Source organism: Bubalus kerabau, chromosome 10 (assembly GCF_029407905.1).
Source record: "Bubalus kerabau isolate K-KA32 ecotype Philippines breed swamp buffalo chromosome 10, PCC_UOA_SB_1v2, whole genome shotgun sequence".
Classification (NCBI taxonomy): domain Eukaryota; kingdom Metazoa; phylum Chordata; class Mammalia; order Artiodactyla; family Bovidae; genus Bubalus; species Bubalus kerabau.
Window position 1 is genome coordinate 33,184,157 of NC_073633.1, and position 20,201 is coordinate 33,204,357.

Here is a 20,201-nt window from a genome sequence, read left to right on the forward strand (position 1 = left end):
GCATGAGTTAAGTGGAGTTATAATTTTATTAAGAACCCTCAAAATGTTAGATTGTAACCTAAACATTAGTTCTGCTTATGTTCTAAGGTAGGTGATCAGATCAATCGCTCGGTCGTGTCTGACTCTTTGCGACCCCATGAATTGCAGCACGCCAGGCCTCCCTGTCCATCACCAACTCCTGGAGTTCACTCAGACTCACATCCATCGAGTCAGTGATGCCATCCAGCTATCTCATCCTCTGTCGTCCCCTTCTCCTCCTGCCCCCAATCCCTCCCAGCATCAGAGTCTTTTCCAATGAGTCAACTCTTCGCATGAGGTGGCCAAAGTACTGGAGTTTCAGCTTTAGCATCATTCCTTCCAAAGAAATCCCAGGGCTGATCTCCTTCACAATGGACTGGTTAGATCTCCTTGCAGTCCAAGGGACTCTAAAGAGTCTTCTCCAACACCACAGTTCAAAAGCATCAATTCTTCGGCGCTCAGCCTTCTTCACAGTCCAACTCTCACATCCATACATGACCACTGGAAAAACCATAGCCTTGACTAGATGGACCTTTGTTGGCAAAGTAATGTCTCTGCTTTTGAATATGCTATCTAGGTTGGTCATAACTTTCCTTCCAAGGAGTAAGCGTCTTTTAATTTCATGGCTGCAATCACCATCTGTAGTGATTTTGGAGCCCAGAAAAATAAAGTCTGCCACTGTTTCCACTGTTTCCCCATCTATTTCCCATGAAGTGATGGGACCAGATGCCATGATCTTCGTTTTCTGAATATTGAGCTTTAAGCCAACTTTTTCACTCTCCACTTTCACTTTCATCAAGAGGCTTTTGAGTTCCTCTTCACTTTCTGCCATAAGGGTGGTGTCATCTGCATATCTGAGGTTATTGATATTTCTCCCGGCAATCTTGATTCCAGCTTGTGTTTCTTCCAGTCCAGCGTTTCTCATGATGTACTCTGCATATAAGTTATACAACTGTCTTTTTACTGACTAACATTAAAATAGACAACTAAAGAGCTTCTTTGTACTGATAAAATCTTTTCTGTAGTAAATATTTAAAAGCTTTTTAACTATTCACATGGGATTTTATATCAACCCCAACTAACACATTCAGACCTGCATGTTTTAAAATCTCAGTGTCAAAAGTTTATTTTTAAACTCAGCTTCATGAGGCATGTTTTTCTGCCTCCCTGCCCCCCACCAATATTCATTGTCAGAAAGACTAACATCTCCCTGAAATATCGTTCTTTTCACCATGTTTTTTTACATACTCTTAAGACCTTAATACAAGAAAACAAATTTGAGACTGACTGCTTTTAGCTCTGTACATCTTAAAACTTTGTTTAAATCATTAACCCTTCTTGGTCATATTCATGTTATACTCAGTGAAAGTGACCAACACTTTGATTCCCCATTTCACTACTGTTATGACCATTTTTTTGTATATTGAGGGTTTTTGGGTTGAAGTATAGTTGATGTACAATATTATATGTTACAGGCATACAATATAGTGATTCACAATTTATCACTGATTTTTTTTTTTTTTTTTTTTAGAATCTTGCTCCCCAGATTTTCCTTGCTTAATGTACCAGCCCTCTGTGTGCTCTGCTACTTTTGCCCCACAGGAAATATACCAGAGTAGAATTGATTTACTTTTGTACAGCACCTAATATATGCCAGGCTCTTTATGGATATTGGCTTATTTAATCCTCACAATCACCAGGGCAGGGAACAGTTATCACCATTTTAGAGATGAGGAAAATGAAGTGCCAAGAAATTAAATAGTTCATTTAAGTGGTAGATGTGAAATTCAAAGTAAGGTCTCTGTGACTTTAAAGCCGTTTTTCTTTTCATCACACCACAGTCTCTCTGCTTTAAACACATGTTAAAACATGTTATGTTTTCTAAAGTTGTCTGGTCTATTTTTTCAGTAGTTACTAATTCTTCTTAGATTCTATTTCTTTTTGTCTTTGTGGATTTCTCAAAATTAATTGAAAGTTACTTGTAGCTTCTAACTTTTTGTGTGTTGGATTGCTTTTTTATTTGGCATAGAGTATTTCCAAATGTAGGATATTCTTTCAGATGATGCTAAAAATTGAGAGATATGGGCAGGCTAGGAATTTGGCTCAATCTAATGGTCTTCTAATAGTCTCCTACTCCTTAACTTTTGAGGGAAATGCACTCTATCAGTGACATGGGAATAGGAGCCTTAAAAACTAAAGGGGGAAAATGGGCATATGGAGTAAGTGAAAGAATTACACTTTTATATAACTTTAAGAATAAGTATCTGCTAAAGGTATGAAAGATGCATTTATTTTAGTGTATTAGAAATAATTGTAATATTCCATTTCAAGGATCTTATTACTTAGAATAAAGCTAAAAACACAAGTCTGTTTAAAGAAAAATACTAACATAGATAGAGCATAGACATGACCAAGATTGATATAGTTCATAAATAGCATAATTGATATTGATCCATTTCAAATCCTCATACACTGAATTGTATCTCATTTCCTTTCCTGTGTGTTCTTTACTCTGCTTCCTATAAGCTTTTTGTGACTAGAGATTTCCGTAGTTGTATTAAAAATGGTGAACCTGTACTGGTCCTTTTCAAAAGCTGTCTTCATCCTTCCACCGCCACATTGCCTTTGTCCATATATTTTTCTTCATTTGAATTCTTTTCTTCTTTCTGAACCCACCTGTCAAGGCAGAAGACATAAGAAATGCAGGTTCAATCTCTGGGTCGGGAAGATCCCCTAGAGAAGGAAATGGCAACCCTTTCCAGTAGGAAAATCCCATAGTTTTAAACAACAAGAGAGTGCGTGTGTGCTAAGTTGCTTCAGTCATGTCTGACTCTTTTGTGACCCTGTGGCCTTCCAGGCTCCTCTGTCTATGGGATTTCCCAGGCAGGGATACTGGAGAGGGTTGCCATTTCCTTCTCCAGAGGGTCTTCCTGACCCAGGGGTTGAAGCCGCATCTCCTGCATTGGCAGGCAGATTCTTTACCACTGAGCCACCAGGGAAGCCCTTTCTACTGCCCCTCTGCCATTAAAAAATTGCACAAACTCACATCACCTCAAAAATAGGCTCATGCTCATTTCCTCCTAGGTGACTTGCCTAATCCTCTACCCCAGCATTGATTATTCCATCATTCAGTATCCATCACCTCTCAAATATGCTTTGCATGTGCTTTGATTTTTTTAATTATTTTTTATCTCTTCCACTGTATTGTGTATTTTATGAGGATGAGGGACAGTGTTTTATTATGTTTTCAAAATGCTGTGTATTTTTTTCTTATGGAAAATTTCAAACTCAAAAAAGTTTAGTAACTTTCTGTTCATTTCCCTTACCTATTGGTCTTTTTTATTTTTAGACGTTCTTTATATCTAGGGACATCAACCCTTAGTATGACAAATATTTTCCCAGTCAGTGCTTCTTTTGAAGTTTTATTGAGGTATAATTGGAATAAAATAAACTGCATATATTTAAGGTATACAGTTTGAGCTTTAACATGACACTCCTATAACAGTTATCATGGTTAAGATAATGAACATTTCCATCACCTCCAAAAGCTTTCTTCTACCCTTTTATAACCCACTTACCTAATTCCCTGGTCCCTAGGCAATCTGCTTTCTGTCACTACAGTACATTAGTTTGTATTTCCTATAATTTTATACGAATAGAATCATATAGTATGTACTCTCTTTTCTCTGACTGCTTTTATAAAACATAATTTGAGATTCATCCATCCCTAGTCAATATCCTTTAAAATCCAACTAACATGATCTACCTTATTTCACAGAACTTAACATTTAGGGCAGCAGTTGAACATGATACAACCCACAGATGTTTGGACCTCACAGAGGCTTTTTAAAGCGTTGACTTCTTTGCCAGGATTTGAATGTTTTTAGGATTAGTCTATAACTAGGACTTACTTTTCAGAGAGGGTTTTGGGAAGGTGAAATCTCCCTATCCCTCTGTTACTAATTTCAACTTGTGTCTGCCACTCTTGAGCCAAATGACCCCTGGATCTGATGAACACTTAGAGGCAAGTGAGGCCTCAGTTCTGTGGGAGCTCTTTCAGGGAGAGCTGACCCAGGACTTGCTCCTCAAGTGCTGGACAAGATCCTCAGAGTGAGGATACGAATGGCAGATCCAGAAAAAGAGCTTGGCTTGGTAGAGATCCATGGACTTCCCTAATGGGAAGAATGGCAAAGAGCGAGGGGACTGTTACCTCCCTGTCTGAGTCTGGGAGATGTAAGGAGACCTGAGAGTTGGCAGCCTTTCTTCTGGGCCTCAACAGGGCTGGTGGCTGGCCTGCTGCCCTGCCCGTCTACTGGTGTAGAGGCTGCTTTGCCTTTCTGTTTTCTTGAGACTACTACCACTTATGATGCTCCAACAATGAAACCTAAGCCCCTCTGAAGCAACATAGAAAAAGAGCCCATCTGGGGAAGGCCGGAAACCAGAAAGAGAAAAAACCACCTAGAGTAAACAGCGCAACAGACCAACTAAGTAGAAATGCAGAGAAGACAGGAACTTGAATATGTAAATAATGAACAGTAGGCGCACTGAAGGAAGTTCAAATGAAGTACAAAAGAGACACAGGGAGCAAAAGATAACGATTTCCCTGCTAAATGCTTGGTACCACCTGACTTGCAATCCATGCACATACACTTAAAAAAAAAGTCCACTAGAATGTAAATACGTAAAAGCAGGACTTTTTTCTCTTGTGTACACTGATTGCTGTCAGTGCCCGTGTATAGAACAGTCTTGTACATAGTAAACACTCAGTACCTAATTACTGAATAAAGAATTGAATGAGTATGATCATTTATTGGCCTGGAAGATTCAAAGCCCAGAGTTAAAAATATAGATTGAAAAAAACAATAAGAAACTTGGAGGATAGATTGAGGATAGATAGGATAGGAAAGAGACTGGGAAGAGGACACCTAATGTGGCTAATACAAGTTACAGAAAAAGGAATAAATGGAAGAGAAGTAGTAATTAAAGATGTTTTTTTAAAATTCCTGAGCTAAAGTTCATTGTGCAGATTGACATTCCAGGGAAGATCAGTGTTGTAAAAAACACACCTAGGCTTATCCAGGTAAAGTTTTGAACTCCAGGGATTCATTTTGGAGGCATCCAGATTACAGTATGATATTCAGAATAGTCTGAGATTCACATCAGAATTCCAATTCACACCAGTGGGAATTAGGAGACAGTGAAAAAGTATCCACAGATTACCAACAGAAAAAGACTAATCCCAAATCCCCATTTCCAGTGAAAATATCATCCACTCTACAAGGAGGAGCTACAGCATAAATGTAACTTTAGAGAGTGTATTACCCACATAACTAGAGAATATTTAGGAAAGGTTTTTAACCAAATAAATGAGCCAGAGCACAGGTCACAAAATGAAAGGGATAGAAAAAGTGGAAAATGATGGTAGACTGTCTGGGAATGTTATGCTGAATAAGGACTCTAATCAAAAGGAACATACTTCAGGGAACAATTCAATAATATATATGATGTAAAAGTACTAAATAAGTCTAAGCAAAACCTCAAAATTATGGGAGGCAAGAGCTAAGAGGTTTCCAGATGGAGATGAGGAAAGGAGAAAGTGCTAAATAAGCACATTTAAGCACTTTAATCATCAGGGAAATGCACATCAGAACCACAACAAGGGGCCGCTTCACATCCGCTGGGATGGTTCTGATAAAAAAGATGGACCATAACAAGCGTTGACAAGAATGTGGAAAGACTGAAACCCCCATATATTTTCGGTGGGAACATAAAATGGTGCAGACACTTTGTAAAACACTTTGGCAGTTCTTCAAGAAGTTAAATATAGAGTTACCATATGATCCAGCAATTCCACTTCTAGGTATATACTTAAAATAAGAATATATGTTCACATGGAAAATTGTAGAGGAATGTTCATTGCAGCACTATGCATGATAGCCCCAGTTATAGAAACAACCCAGATGTCGACTGATGAATAGATAAATGTGGTATATTCGTATAATGAAGTATTATCTGGCACTGACAACAAATGAAATACAGATCAGTTCAGTTCAGTTCAGTTCAGTTGCTCAGTTGTATCCGACTCTTTGCGACCCCATGGACTGCAGCATGCCAGGCTTCCCTATCTATCACCAACTCCTGGAGCCTACTCAAACTCATGTCTATCATGTTGGAGATGCCATGCAACCATCTCATCCTCTGTCGTCCCCTTCTCCTCCCGCCTTCAATCTTTCCCACCATCAGGGTCTTTTCCAGTGACTTGGTTCTTCGCATCAGGTGGCCAAAGTATTGGAGTTTCAGCTTCATCATTAGTCCTTCCAATGAATATTCAGGATGGATTTCCTTTAGGATGGACTGGTTGGATCTCCTTGCAGTCCAAGGGACTCTCAAGAGTCTTCTCCAACACCACAGTTCAAAAGCATCAATTCTTCAGTGCTCAGCTTTCTTCATAGTCCAACTCTCACATCCATATATGACTACTGGAAAAACCATAACCTTGACTAGATGGACCTTTGTTGGTAAAGTAATGTCTCTGCTTTTTATTATGCTGTTTGTCATAGCTTTTCTTCCAAGGAGCAAGTGTCTTTGAATTTCATGGCTGCAATCACCATCTACAGTGATTTTGGAGCCCCAAAAAATAAAGTCTGTCACTGTTTCCATTGTTTCCCCATCTATTTGCCATGAAGTGGTGGGACCAGATGCCATGATCTTCGTTTTCTGAATGTTGAATTTTAACCCAACTTTCTCACTCTTCTCTTTCACTTTCATCAAGAGGCTCTTTAGTTCTTCTTTGCTTTCTGCCATAAGAGTGGTGTCATCTGCGTATCTGAGGTTATTGATATTTCTCCCAGCAATCTTGATTCCAGTTTGTGTTTCATCCAGCCCAGCATTTCGCATGATGTACTCTGCATATAAGTTATATAAGCAGGGTGACAATATACAGCCTTGATGTATTCCTTTCCTGATTTGGAACCAGTCTGTTGTTCCATGTCCAGTTCTAACTCTTGCTTCTTTTAACCTGCATAAAGATTTGTCAGGAGGCAGATCAGGTGGTCTGGTATTCCAGTCTCTTTAAGAATTTTCCACAGTTTGTTGTGATCCACACAGTCAAAGGCTTTGGCATAGTCAACAAAGCAAAAGTAGATGTTTTTCTGGAACTCTCTTGTTTTTTTGATGATCCAATGGATGTTGTGCCTGGAGAATCCCAGGGACGGGGGAGCCTGGTGGGCTGTCGTCTCTGGGGTCGCACAGAGTCGGACACGACTAAAGCAATTTAGCAGCAGTAGCAGCAGCAGCAGACTAGTGCTAGATTATAAAGGAACTTGAAAGCCAGGATTAGGTTTTTGGAGTTCACCCTATAAGGCAAGGGATTCAGACATGTAAACTGGAATCTGTTTATGGCTGCTTAAGCCATTAACCTCTGCTACCACCATCATTACCACTACCATGCCCAACCAGAAAATTCACAGTAGGAGTAGAGACACAGCCTGCAAAAGGCAGCCCTTTCCTTTTCTTGGAAAGACTTGAATCAGCAGCCCACATGATGTCAAAATATAAACAAGAAGTGAGAACAATCCATTTTCTCTTCACAAAATGATTGGGCACTCCTAGCATTTTCACTTGGAGGTCTTTGAAAGTCTTTTTTAAGCAATAAAGAAGCTGATAAATGCAAAATTAATATGAAGGAAAATGAAGGATTGTTTGAAGATGGGAAAATTGATGGCAGGGAGACTAATTAAACTATTTTAATTAGTCTATGAATAATGAGACTCTACTAGATGGCAGTGTGATGGAAAGAAGAGATTGGTACGGAAGCCACAAATGACTGGATTTGATGAATGAGAAAGGGGAAGAATCAAAAGTTGGAAACACATCTTCTGACTGGTTCTGCTTCGTATCTTACCCACTTTTTAAATCAATTTTAAAAATCTCCTTTCCTGTCAAATGAGTATATATTTTATGTTAGGTACAATGCATATATGTATGACAGTGACAGATTTTATTTTCTTGGGCTCCAAAATCCCTATGGACAGTGACTGCAGCCATGAAATTAAAGGATCCTTGCTCCTTGGAAGGAAACCTATGACAAACCTAGAGAGCATATTAAAAAGCAAAGACGTCACTTTGCTGACAAAGGTCCATCTAGTCAAAGCTGTGATTTTTCCAGTAGTCATGTACAGTTGTGAGAGTTGAACCATAAAGAAGGCTGAGTGCCAAAGAATTGATGATTTCAAACTGTAGTGCTAGAGAAGATGCTTGACAGTCCCTTGGACAGCAAGGAGCTCAAACCAGTCAATCCTAAAGGAAATCAACCGTGAATATTCATTGGAAGGATTGATGCTGAAGCTGAAGCTCTAATACTTTGACCACCTGATGTAAAGAGCAGACTCATTGGAAAAGGCCTTCATGCTGGGAAAGATAGAAGGTAAAAGGAGAAGGGGACAGCAGAGGATGAGATGGTTGAATAGCATCACTAACTGAGCGGACATGAATTTGAGCAAACTCCAGGAGATAGTGGAAGATGGAGGAGCCTGGTACAGTCCGTGTGGTCACAGAGAGTTGTATATGACTTAACGACTGAACAACAGCAATTATAGACTAAAATAACATTATATACCATTATAGATTAGATGTGAAAGTGAAAGTGAAGTCGCTCAGTTGTGTCCAACTCTTTGCGACCACATGGACTGTAGCCCACCAGGCTCCTCCGTCCAAGGGCTTCTCCAGGCAAAAATACTGGAGTGGGTTGCTGGTTCCTTCTCCAGGGAATCTTCCAGACCCAGGAATCGAACCCAGGTCTCCCGCATTGCAGGCAGATGCTTTAACCTCTGAGCCACCTGGGAAGCCCATAGATTAGATATAGTATATACCTAATATTGTATACAGGTATGTTATTAGGTGTATATTTCCCACGTTATCTTCAGAACTTCTCCATTAGCCATGTCCTCGTCAACCTCTTTGACTAGAATGTCTCCCCTTGTCCATTTTCTCTCACCCATTCTGCTTTTTAATGAACTACCCATCCTTCAAAATTTAGCTCAGTTATCCCATTGACCATCCCTGATCACCATTTTATTTTGTTTTCCTTCCTTTTTGATTCCCACAGTATTTGTACCTATACTATAAGAATTATTTTTATTGTTTTCATAATCGTTCGCATGTTTTCTCTCCAGATTATTGAGAAGAAAGTGTTACTACTGGTGTCTTAGTGCCAAGCACAGCACCTAACACAGAGTAGGTATTCAGAGTATAGGTTGAACTAAAAACAACCATCTAGAGACCATGCTAGAGATGCTTGTTAGCACATGGATAAACTACAGTGGCCTGTTAATAATTATATCTTCTTGGCCTCTGATAAATCTGATATTCATTTCATTTGCATATTGCACTCTTGTTTTCTTACCTAAAATACTGCTTTTATTTTTAGATTTCCACACAGACAATTTCAATTGTTTTTCATCTCCTTTAGATTTCTTATGACTTTTCCTAAGGGATCAACCCTTCCAAACATGTTTATTCCTCTTCTTTGATTTTGAGTTCAACATGATTTTTAAGATTTTTAAAAGTTTTACTTAAAATTCCTACTGCACTCAATCCATGTTGCTCTTCTCCTTTGGAGCCTTGCAGCACTAAAGGCAGTACCACAGATTATCAGCTATAGCCCCTTAGGCAATTCATTTTAGTTTTCTGAGTTTCTTTTGGAACACAGAAGTAAGTCTTTCTTGCCGGTTTTCTGTGTAGGCTTGCTATGATGATAGTAGGAAAAATTTCCCTAAATTGAATTGCTTGGAGACTACCTTTATAACCTTTCCATTTTTATATATCATTTTTGGATTATTTAATATTTTTTCTTACATTGAGCCACTGGTTTTCTGTTTCCTTTATATGGAAAACTTTGTCACTAAATGAAATCTCAGCATGCTTGCCACTGTATAAATAAAATATAAACTAAAAATAGATGTAATATAAATGATTTTAATTTTGCTAGATACCGTTGCCAAGCAGAGGCTCTGAGCGTGTTAAAAAAGAGACCATAGAGTTCTGAAGAGATGTTACAGACATTCTAGCACAGGCGTAAGAAAATTCTGTTTGATAAAATGCTTCAACTCCTGGGTAACAGGATTAATGGTAAGGGTATAGCGAGAAGATGGAGTGACATCCTGATAACCTGGAACCACAGATATGAAAGCTGCCAAGATGTTTAGAACAAATGAATTTAATAAACCTTTAGTATAAAATTATGATAAATATTTACGAGTGCTCATTCTTTTTTTCTTTAATATTTATTTATTTGGCTGTGTCGGGTCTTAGCTGCAGCCGTGGGATCTTTGTTGGGGTACCTAGTTGCTCCACGGCATGTGGGATCTTAGTCCCCCAGCCAGGCACTGAACCTGCATCTCCTACATCACAAGGGCGATTCTTAACCACTGGACCCCCAGGCAAGTCCCTGAATGCTTGTGTTCTTACAGAAGTAATCAAAATATAAAAATAACAAGTTAAATAGTATAGTTCCTAAACGTTTTCAGGTAGTAAAAATTAAACCATATTTACTGTCTTCCATAGGCAATCTTTATCTCTTCCTAATGTCTCTACCCTTTCATCCCTGACTCTGTGTTAGATTCCGTAACCACATGGCTTTCACTATATCGTCTCATGCCCAGAATGGCAGAGGGATTCTTTTTTTAGTTTTTTATGTTGAATTTGACTCTTCAACAAAATTATGAGCTTCCTAATGTTAGAAATATACTCATTCTTTTATTCCTCACAGTATCTAACAGTTTTAGGTGTCTTTAAAACTTCACCATCATTGCTCTTCTCTCAGTCTTCCACAACTCAGTAAATGGCATCTCTGTTCACATAATTGATGGAAAAAACTTTGACTCCTTTCTTTCCCCCTGTCCCATGTGCAGTCATCAGCATGCTAATCTTGTGAATCCTTCCATCGATACACACCCAGCATCTGATTACTTCTCAGCACCTCCACTACCACTGAGTTGATCCACACTACCGTTTATCTTTTCTGGGACTATTGTAAAAGCCTTCTAACAATTTTCTCCTTCCTCAACTTGCCTCCTGCAATCTCTTCTCCAGCTAGAGTGGTCATATTAAAATACAAATCAAAACCTTCCAATGGATTTCTTGCTCACTCAAAGTAAAAGTCCCTACTGTGTCCCAACAAGGCTCCACATAATCTGTGCCCCTGCCCCTGACACACATCCATCTCTTATCCCACATCTTACCACTTTTATCTTGCTGTTCTGTTGTGTAACTTAGCTTCCTTGCTGTTTATTGAACAAGCCAACAGGTACCTGCTTCAGGGTCTTTGCACTAACTGTTCCCTTTGCCTGCAGTGTTCTTCTAGCAGATAACTTTCTGGTCAAATGTCACATTATCTGACAGACGTTCTTTAGATTCAGTGTCTAAATTATAAATTAGCACACAAACCATCCACCCACTAATCCTCTCTATTCTTACTCTGCTTTTCTTTTTTGTTTTCTTATTACTCTTGACACTTAGCTTGTTTGTTTTTCTCTTCTCCGCTAACATGTAAGCTCTTTGATGGCAGGGATTTTATTGTAACATTTCTAGTAGTTCGCAGTGTTTCATATGTAGTGAGTCATTTAGTCGTGTCTGACTCTTTGCAACCCCATGGACTGTAAGTCCATGGAATTCTCCAGGCCAGAATAGCCTTTTCCTTCTCCAGGGAGTCTTCCCAACCCAGGGATTGAACCAGGGTCTCCTGCATTGCATGCGGATTCTTTACCAACTGAGCTATCTGGGACGGCTCACATGTAGAAGGTACCCAAGAAATATTTATTGAATAGAAAAATGAAAAGGGCTACAAAACTTAAAGTCACAGGAACATTACCTTTGAAGACTGACTCATGAGCCCTCATTCCAGAAGATATCATCAGACTCTCAACTTTTACCATCTTCACTACAGTCCTAATCATACCTTTCTAAGATTTCTACAGTAGACTCCTAGTTGGTTCTCCCATTTCTGCTCTTGCTCCTGCTACAGTCCTCTCTTCAACCAGCAGCCTCCATCTTCTAAAAAGTTAATCAAACCTATCATGAGATATTTAAAACCTTTCCAGCTATTTCATATCATTTTCTTATCATACTCTTTACCATAGTCTGCAGTACTGCAAGACGTATCTGCTACCTAATTTTCTGACCTTTCTTTCTTTAAAAACCACTTTCCTCCTCTCTGTATTTTAGCCTCATTGTTTGGCAAACGTGCCAAGGTTACACCCCTTCTAAGGCCTTTGTGTGGCTCCTCTTACACCCTGCCCCAAGGCTGCTTTGTTGTTTCCTGGCTGTTCTCTCTTGACTGCATCCTTTCCCTTCCAGACTGGCAACTGTTTGAACCTGCTCTTTGGAACTCAGGGAAGGTCATGGAGGCTGAACTGAAAGACCCCCATGCCCAGGAGCCCCTACAGGGTCCTACTCTGTTTCAATAGATACTGTCTTTTTTGGCAGATACTTCTAAATATCTTTTAAAAGTTATATTTCTATTACATTAAAAAAAATCAAAAAGGGTCTCTTGATTTTCCTTTATGGGGTATACACCAAGTGTAAATAACTAATGATTTAGTAACTTTTTGTAGGCACTGCTTTACATTTCCATCTTATTACTTAATTACTTTGCCTAAAATTGCTTGATTTTTTTCACCCATCTATTTATTTGTATTCAATTAATCACATGTGAATTTTTTTAGGTCTGTCTAGTTTCACTGAAGTCAGTTCAAGATCTATGTAAAGAAGATAGCTTTTTCAGATTTTACTTTATATCAACTTGTTTTCCCTCCTAAGTTTCCCACCAAAATTAGAACTTACTCAAAATAGAGGCATAATCTAATAAACGTGAATGTTAGAGTAATTGTTTTTTATTTCATCTTTAATCATCTTTACCTAATTTTGAGTCCAAATGGCTTATGATGATGTTGCTGCTTTGTTTTTTTTAAAGTTGGAATTGAAAAAATTAGAAATGTGTTAAGACTGGTGATTTCAGGTATTTGGTATCTTTAAATAATTTCTGCTTGCCCTTGGTCATGCCTACTTCTTTTTCTACATGTTTAGGCAATAGTTTCTATTATTGATTGTGTTATTTTAATGAAATTACTGATTCTTTTAGCTTTCATTTGCTTCAAATTCTCTGCCAAGAATGGTAGATGAAATGATTATCAAAGGAAATTCAGAAAAAGACTATTGCTATGGGCAAACTAAGGGAGATAGTAAGGCTTTTCAGAAAAACTTCATAGAGAGGCAGTTTTGCATGTGAATACCGCCCACAGCCATTTTTTTTCTCTCTATTCTCTGAGGCACATGGCAAGAAATAAAATCTCTGTTCTTTACCATGTGCCTAGGATAAACCAAGTATATTGAGCAAGTATCCGTTTTATAAAACTACTATATCATTATAGTTCCAAAGAAATAGTTTCAGTTCACTTTTCTGATGCCATTTACCCATTGTGAAAAGGTACATGTTTCTATTTTGTATTTGAACTGCCGTTTTATCTGTAGAGTTTCACGGGCTTTTGTATATAATCTGGTTGTATTATGACTTAGAAATAGCTTAATTTAGGAAGGCTATCAAAGGGTTAAAACAGTTACATTATTGGCAGATTGTTCTCATTACAGGAAGTAATTTGGTTAAAACAGATAGCATTTGGAGTCATATATAGGACGACTCCCAGGATTAGGCAAACCTGGGTTGGGTGTGCCCTCATTAGTGACACAGGCAGAAAAAATGTTGAATGGGAGAGTTCAGATACAGAACAATACAAAGGTGCCCAGACATATCTCAGAGCGCTGTTGAACACAATTTGGATTGCATGCCCAGAAACACCCTTCAACTTAATAAACCCATTTACCAATTGTGATTTTTTTTTTACAGGCATAGCTAGTTTCATTCTAGGGGTTCATGAACTTGTTTACTCCTAGATTTGCCCTTGTTTCAGCTTTTACATATATTAAGCATTTATTTGCAGGTCCTTGGGAGTTAGTCTTCATATTACCAAATAAGTATTAAGTAAAGATTGCCCCGGAGAAGGCAATGGCACCCCACTCCAGTACTCTTGCCTGGAAAATCGCATGGACGGAGGAGCCTGGTGGGCTGCAGTCTATGGGGTCGCTAAGAGTCGGACATGACTGAGCGACTTCACTTTCACTTTTCACTTTCATGCATTGGAGAAGGAAATGGCACCCCACTCCAGTACTCTTGCCTGGAAAAATCCCACGGACGGAGGAGCCTGGTGGGCTGCAGTCCACGGGGTCGCTAAGAGTCAGACATGACTGAGCGACTTAAAAAAAAAAAAAAAGATTGCCCTATGTTCCTTTAATTATAATAAATGAAAAATCTTGTAAAGAACTACACAGTAGACTTATTTTTACTCATCTTAAATATGGTCATCCATTAGAATCCAGGTGGGATTGGTTCCAGGACCCTCCCCACTACCCTTGGAATACCAGAATGCACAGATGCTCAGATCCCTTATATAAAATGGTGTAGTGTAGTTGGCCCTCCAAATCAGTAGGTTCCACCCCACTCCCACCCCCATCCCTCAGAAGTAGAGGACTGACTGTATAGGAGAATGTTCAAGGGAAAAGTCTTGGCTTAACTAGAAAATGCATGTAATCATGTGTGCACATCTCAGAAGCCAAGAAAATATACAGTAAAGAAAGTGGTAGTTCTTTTAAAGAAAAAGTCATTTATATACCTATTCTGTCTGAGTTATCTGAGATTTTTTTTTTTTCACAGATACATGCCCTGGCAATTCCAGATAACTTGTTTTAGGCTATTGTACTTTATTTTAGAACAAGGAAATTAGAATTACAGAGTATTAAGAAACATGAGTATAGGTTCTTGAAACGTCATGACTGTTATCTCCAACCTTTCTTTTTTGTCATAGTGTGGTGTGTCTTTGGTCATTCATTAACCCAAGCATTCATCTTGTCAGTTATATATGTTAAAATCCAAGGTTCTCAGCTTTGTTCTGTCCCAGCACACCTGATGGATAAATGCATTCCTATTAGTGACAATATGTGGGAATCAGAATCTTCAGAAGGATTGTTGGTATAGTTTTAGGAAGAAAATAGATGATGCTAATAACTTTTCTACAACTTTTCCTTTAGAATCACTGGAGTATATCTAGATGATGATCAAGGCTCTTCTGGTTCTGAAATCATATGATTCTTTCTCTACTCTTCCTTTCATGTTACTTATATACCTGTTTTCCTGTAATGATAGTGAAAGGTGGTTGCCATGAGCTGTGTACTACAATGGGATTTGTGACCTCCAGAGGAGAGGCTTTCGATCTGGAGCCAGAGACCAGGCTTGACCACTTGGAGCTTTTTGTGTAACAGAATTTTATTCAAGTATAAAAGACATAGGGAAAGCTTCTGACATAGACCCCAGAAGAAGGCAAGAAGAATGCCCCTTGCTAATTTTTAGCAAGGCGTTTTATTTCTGTTAGAAAGCTGCTAATCAGATGAGAGAGACACCTCATGGCTAAGGGAGTTTCACCAGGCCCCTCTCCCACAATGGGCTTCCCTAGTGGCTCAGTTGGTAAAGAATCTGCCTGCAATGCAGGAGACCCGGGTTTGATTCCTGGGTTGGGAAAATCCCCTGGAGAAGGAAATGGCAACCCACTCCAGTGTTCTTGCCTGGAGAATTCCTTGGACAGAGGAGCCTGGTGGGCCACAGTCCATGGGGTCGCAAAGGGTTGGACACGACTGTGCGACTAACTTTTACTTTCTCACCAACAGCGTGCATTTTTGAGATAGAACGGCACAAGGTGTGTCATTCCCAGCCATAAAACAATTGGCATGAATACTTGTTTGTTGAGCTGTTATCAGCCCAAGGTCAGAGAAAAGAAAAAAGTTAGTCTTAGGCGAACATTCAGAAAACTAAGATCATGGTATCCGGTCCCATCCCTTCATGGCAAATAGATGGGAAAACAGTGGAAACAATGAGAGACTTTATTTTGGGGAGCTCCAAAATCACTGTAGATGGTGACTGCAGCCATGAAATTAAAAGACGCTTGCTCCTTGGAAGAAAAGTTATGACCAACCTAGAGACAGCATATTAAAAAGCAAAGATATAACTTTGCCAGCAAAGGTCCATCTAGTCAAAGCTATAGTTTTTCCAGTAGTCATGTATGGATGTGAGAGTTGGACTATAAAGGAAGCTGAGCACCGAAGAATTGATGCTATTGAACTGTGGTATTGGAGAAGACTCGTGAGAGTCTGTTGGACTGCAGGGAGATCAAACCAGTCCTGGGTGTTCATTGGAAGGACTGATGTTGAAGCTGAAACTCCCAATACTTGAGTCACCTGATGTGAAGAGCTGACTCATTGGAAAAGACCCTGATGCTGGGAAAGATTGAAGGCAGGAGGAGAAAGGGACAACAGAGGATGAGATAGTTGGATGGCATCACCAACTCAATGGACATGGGTTTGAGCAAGCTCTGGGAGTTGGTGATGGACAGGGAGGCCTGGCATGCTGTCCAGGGGGTTGCAAAGAGTCGGACACAACTGAGCAACTGAACTGAACTGAGGCAGAACCATTTTGAAGAAAGGCAGATCCCAAAGCAAATACATAGTTTCATTAACATAGCTTAAGAAAAACATTTCCATAAGAAAAATGCATTGGTTAGCTCAAGGTTTGAGAAAAGTTCATGCAGAACCAGGTGTCTACAGCACAGAATTAAAAGAAACTTCTTTTAAATTTGTGTAGAGAAGAAAAAAATAAGTCCGCCACTTGCAGTTTATTTCCTCCTGCCACCTGGGGACCTCTGGCCTGCCTACCTGTTACCCTCTCATCCTGTGTGTGTGTGTGTGTGTGTGTGTGTGTGTGTGTACACACCTCTGGCCTGCCTACCTGTTACCCTCTCATCCTGTGTGTGTGTGAGAGAGAGAGCTTGTATGATATGTTAATATGCTACAGAACTGTTAGTCCTACTTTTGTCTTATGTACAGAAACAACCCATATTCTTTATTTACATAGGAAATAAAACTGGTTTAAATTAAAAACAAATAAATTAAAAACTGAGAAATCCTTTTCTAGCATGTTGGGGAAAATATCTTTTAAAAATTTGAAATTTCTCTTAAAACAAAATTGTGGAAGAAAGTCTTCTCAAAATATATCAGTAAATGCTCACATAGCATTTAAAACTTTAGTTCTAGGAATCAGATTTCTATCTTATGTCTTTGTTGATTATATTATGTAGAATATACTCTAATATATACTGTATACATCAGAAATCAGAATTTGTATAGTTTCTGATTGGTTCTGTCTGTCCGGGCTGCTTAGTGTTAGATTTAATTATGTATACATTGATATTTAGAAACACCATGGAAAATGTTATTTGAATTTTGTTTGAAATAGTAAATCTTAGTATTTTTTGTATCTTGGACCTCTTTGGCAGTCTTAAACCTGTTTAAACCTAGCAGGCACTCTAATAACTACCATAATTTCAAAGTAGTGTAGAACCTAAAAGATATGAGGTATATACAACTGTAATGTGATATGAAAATATCAGTTATTGTTGACAAAAATCACAGGTAATTTTTTTTTAATGTAGTTTGTTGCCTACATCATATTTGGGAAAAATACTTGACTTCAATTAGAGGTTAGTGAAAATGAAGATGTAATTTTTTCCTCATTGTTCATAGACCCTGGTCTAAAATTATTTTTTTAATATTATTTTTTGTTTTTTAATTTTTACAATGTATGTTGGTTTCTGCCATACAAAAACACAAATCAGCCATAATTATACATTTCCCAAACACATTCAAGAAATCCAGATGTAATTCTCTATATCTTAAGAGATTTACTCTTTGAGGAAAGTGGAGTTCAGAGTCTTTTCCTTATTGAGCTTTTAACGCTTTACAAGCCTTTAAATAAACAAGTTGTTAATTGGCATTGTCAGTATCTCTTGGACTAAGAACTTGGTTTATTGTCACTAATTATATCACAAAATACTGAAGAAAGAGATATTTATAAAAGCCAGTTTAGTCATTTTATCTTAAAGTCAGATCAGAACATATCTGCTGGTAGTAATGAATGCTTTACTTATGTCTTGACTTGCAGCTGCTATGGCTACATATTCTTTGATCATTAAAGAGACAGTGTAATTCATGTCATAGGTCCTGAATCATTCTTCTACTTTATGGAACTAATATTGATTGGCTAAATTTGTGTGATTATTTTTTAATTTACTTTTTATTATAGAAAAATATATACAACACAAAATTTGCCACGGTACCATTTTAACCATTTTTTAGTGCAGTGACATTAAATACATTCACAGTGTTGTGCAACCATTACCAGTGTTTCCAAAATTTCTCACCACCCCAAACAGAAACTGTGTCTTCTCGGAATTCTCTGACGGTCCAGTGTTTAGAACTCCATGCTTTCAACTGCTGTGGGTGGACCTGGGTTTGATCCCTGGTCGGGGAACTAATAAGATCCCACAAGCTGCACTGCATGGCCAAAAAATTTGTTTTAAAAAGAAACTCTGGGACTTCCCTGGTGGTCCAGTGGTTAAGACTCCACGCTTCCACTGCAGGGGACACAGGTTTGATCCCTGGTCGCCCAGTCAAGGAAGTTCCACATGCTGTGCTGTGTTGTCAAAAAGAAAAGAAACTCTGTACTCTGACCTAATGAAGAGGTAAACTGAGGCAAGCTAGAAAAGATGAGTTTATTCAGTAACAGCAGAGGAGTTGCAATTTGGGACAAGCAAACTGTAGTAAGCTATAGATGAATCTGGTCAAAGTTTAGGAAAGGTTATATTTATGGGCAGGGAATGTAAAGAGGGGAGAGTTCAGTTTGAGTCAGTTAAAATCAAAAACAAACAGAGACCAGCCTTGAAAACTTCCTGAGCAGACAGAATTAGTCTAGTCACACAAACAACGCTCTGTTCAGCCCACTTTGTGAGAGTAACCCAGTTTGGGTCATCTCTTGTTCATGTCTCTGGCAAAACTACCAGGGTTGAAATGAGGCCTCTGATCAACCCCCCATCATCTCATCTGAGAAAATTTTGTTTCTGTAAGTCAGGCATTTTGGGGAAATCAGCCTCTTAGTCTTTAAGTTTTGTCTTCCTGAGGGCACATGGATGAGTCTTGCCATTTTATATGCTCCAGTTCTATTTTAGATTGAAATTCTTTAATGACTTATTAAATAATAACATCCTACTCCCAACTCCACCTCCAGTCCCCAGCCCCTGCTAACCTCTAACCTATTTTCTATCTTTGCAAATTTGCCAATTTGCCCTTTCTAGATATTTCATATAAATGGAATCATGCAATATTTGTTCTTCTGCTTCTGGCTTTTCCCCCTTAGTGTAATGTTTTCAGGGTATATGCACGTGTATCAGAACTTGATTCCTTTTCATGGCTGAATAATATCCCAGTGTGTGTGTGTGTGTGTATCTTATTTGACATACAGTAGGGTTACATCCCAATAAACCCTTCCTAAATTAAAAATATTGTAACTCAGAGTGCATTTGCTATACCTACCTACCAAACATTATAATTTAGCCTAGCCTGTCTTAAGTTCAGAACACTTCTATTGGGCAAAATCATCTAACACAAAGCCTATTTTATAACAGTGTGTTGAATATCTCATGTAATTTACTGAATACTAAAAGTAGAGAACAGATTGTCTGGGTACAGAATTATTGTTATGGTTGTTTATCCTGTTGATTATATGTCTAACTGGGAGTTGCTGCATGCTCCCCTGCCCAGCATCACAAGAGAATATTGTACTGCATATCACTAGCCTGGAAAAGATCAAAATTTGAAATATGGTTTCTACTGAATGCATATTGCTTTTTGCACCATCATAAAATAAAAAAATCTTTAAGTCAAGCCATTATAAGTCAAGGACCATCTGCACCACATTTTGTTTACCCATTCATGTTTGGAGGTAACTTGCATTATTTCTACCCTTGGCTGTTGTGGATAACGCTGCTGTAAACATTGTTCTACAAGTATCTGAGTCCCTGTTTGCAGTTTGTTTGTGTATGTACCATGAGTCACATGGCATATCTGTTTAACTTTTTGAGGAAGCTGTGGGATTATTTTTTATAATAGTCATTTTTATTATCCTTTCATTAATGTTTCTTGAGCATTTTTTTTTTTTTTGCTTATTTCCTTGGTTGACTTTTGTTGCTGAT

At 38.5% G+C, this 20,201-nt stretch overlaps 1 protein-coding gene across 3 annotated transcripts in view; it reads left to right on the forward strand.

The window, feature by feature from the left end:
- Positions 1-20,201, forward strand: part of SLC12A6 (solute carrier family 12 member 6) — an 87,668-nt gene that overhangs the window by 28,883 nt on the left and 38,584 nt on the right. The window lies entirely within an intron of this gene.